This window comes from Pangasianodon hypophthalmus, chromosome 11 (assembly GCF_027358585.1).
Source record: "Pangasianodon hypophthalmus isolate fPanHyp1 chromosome 11, fPanHyp1.pri, whole genome shotgun sequence".
Taxonomy (NCBI): domain Eukaryota; kingdom Metazoa; phylum Chordata; class Actinopteri; order Siluriformes; family Pangasiidae; genus Pangasianodon; species Pangasianodon hypophthalmus.
In genome coordinates, this window is record NC_069720.1 from 735274 (window position 1) to 738280 (window position 3007).

Genomic DNA, 3007 nt, shown 5'->3' on the forward strand with positions numbered 1-3007 from the left:
ACGTAAAGTGCACAAGTGCAAACATGTGCAGACAGCACAGGACAGAACAGACAGTACATAACTACGACGCCGACCAGTACACAGTCCTGTTGAAAGTGATAAAGTGACAGTAGTGCAAATATTACAGCTGAGGTAGTGTAAACAGTGTAAACATAGACATCGAATAAAATCACACTTATGGGTTTCAGATACTTCATTTAATATATTTACATGTGATTTTTTTTTTACACCTTCACAATTGTTTACACATGATTTTTAAGCACTTTTTTTTTTACAAGATTTCTTTCTTTCACATGAGATTTTTTTACACGAGTGATTAATTTACACGATTCTCATATCAAATTTGTAAATGTGTGATTTTTTTGTGCACGTAATATTTACACCATCGTGCCATATTTTCATATATATATATTATTTACATTTTTTTTTACACAGATGTAGTTTTTTGACATGATTCCTTTATTTTCATGTGAATTGTTTATTCACATGTGGTTTATCCTCACAGCCTGAACAATGGAACTCTGAAGAAACACACTCCATGCATAATTCTGCTTTATTATCAGGTTTAGCCGAGCTTTAGCTGAACCAGTCAATAACAGATGTCACGGGCACAGATGGTGAACGGTAAAAATGGCCGCCAGCAAGAAAGCCTGTGTGCTCTCTCCCGCGTTCTCCTGCGTTCCTGCCCTCTGCATTGTCTCCGGCTCGGTGTCTGGGGAACTCCAACCGCTTGTTTATAAAGGCACATTTAAAAGCACCAGCATGAAGGAACCCGACTCAGACATAACTAAATTCAGACAGGGAGGGAAAAGTGATGATGTGGTTCTGAAAATATGCTGAGAAATGTACACACAGAATACTCTGATAAAAGAGATGAAGAGGTTCATAAAGCTGAGCTTCGTTCTTTTGTTGACTTTTAGCTCAGCTCCTTCCTGAAGCATTGTGCTTTCCTTTACCGAGTTATGACTCAGAGTCAAAGTCCATCTCACTGGCTCTTCAAAAGCTAATAAAGCAGCACTTTGCACATTTTGTGTGTGTGTGTGTGTGTATGTGTGTGTGTGTATGAGCATGTGGGTGTGTGCACATGCAAATAGGCACAATGCCAAACAGACAAATACTCGATACACACTGGGTCTGCTTTGCATGTTTGTGTGTTCCCCCTGCATCTTCATCTGATTCAATTTAAGCTGACTTCAGTTTCTTATCATCCATTTACAATCGTTAAAAACCACAACATTAGCGTCCTGCTTCCTGACACTAGTGCGTCTTAGATATCAGAGCTCTACATGTCTGGTTTTATTTGGCTGATTTCATTGTTATTGACACAAATTGCAAATCCTCGTCTGTTCCTGTTCCTCCACGTTCCGTCTTCACTCCTCTGCTCCTCTTCACATTCAACATGCTCTCGCTTAGCAATGTAATCTACAGTAATATACATATTCATACACATACTCATTAATATTCAACATGTACAGTTTTTTTTTTTTTGTCTTATTAACTTCAAGAGAGAGAATAAAGAGAAGCTGGAGAGGAAATGACTGTTTATAGCTGCTATAACGTAAACGAGAACTTGTTTCACCAACGTTCCACGACATTAACTGTAACTATAAACAGATAAAAAGTGTGACATACTGTATAGAGGTATAGATAACAGTTCACAAACTGCAGTAAAAGAGGAATAAAACACTTGCGGATGTGCTGTTATAGGAAAATAATCACGTTCAAGGTGGAAATGGTAACCCTGCTTCATCACACCACCCTGTATTTCAGTTTAACACACACACACACACTGAGTTTATTATACTTAATTATTATTATTAAGATCTTTTATCCCTTTCCTCTTCCTTCTTTAAACTCTCTTCCTTTCTCTCTTCATTAATAAAATAATACACTGTGTGTATCGCTCATTTTTCCAGCATTTCACACACACTCATTAACTCGGCTTGTCCTACCCCTTCCTCCACTCCCTGTCCCACTTCTCCTTTCTCAGTCCACTTTCTGTTTCCGAGAGTCCTGTCACAGTTAATCATGTGACTCTAAGCCAGCAGCCATGTGTCACTGTGGTGTCTGACAGAAGAGTTTTTATGTTTTTTTGAGGCCTCTGTGGTTTTTCTCTGTCAGATGATGGATGAGACAGATGACTCAGAGCTGATGAACCTCCTTTTCATTATTAACATGAGATTAAGTCAGGCTTAACAATCCATCAGATGGAGAGTGCTGCACATTATGGCAGGGAATTATTCATGCTTTGGATATCGCCATGGTAACCGGGTGGTGGAGCTGGTCCCCAGGGGGCTTGTGTTGATTTCTGACCGCTCCGGTTCAGTCCATCTGTGAACACTATTTTGGGTGAATAATGCAGATATGATCAACAATGCAATTCTGGTTGATTAATCACTCAGAGGAACTGAGTGATGAGTAAACGGCTCAGCTCTCCTTTAATGTTTAATGTTTAATGTTTGATGGAAAATCAAACTGTTATATTACGAGTTACTGATTAAACACACAAGTACCATATCTGTAAAAGCGAGTCACTGTTAAACTTTAAACCTTTCTCGTGGCTCGTTGTTTTGTTTTGGGAGTCGACCTGTGTGGAAGGTTTTCAAGTTCACAGAATGATGTCTTCATCCTTCCATTTAATTCTACTTCACTGAAGTGAGATAACAGATAAAAAAAACAGGAAGAAAGAAAATGAGATGATAACAAGAAGCGACACAATGTTAGAGAGAGACACAGAGAGAGATAGAGAACAAAAGATATAGACACAGAAATAGACATAAAGAGAGATAGAGAGAGTGACAGACGGAAAGAGATATAAAGAGAGACGGAGAGAGAAAGGCAGAAAGAGAGAGAGAAGTAGAGATAGAGGGAGACAGAAAGTGACAGAGAGAAAGAGATATAAACAGAGATACAGAGAGAAAGTGACAGGAGAAGAGAGACAGAGAGACAGAAATAGAGAGAGTGATAAAGAAAGAGACACAGAGAGAAAGAGACAGGAGAAGAGAGA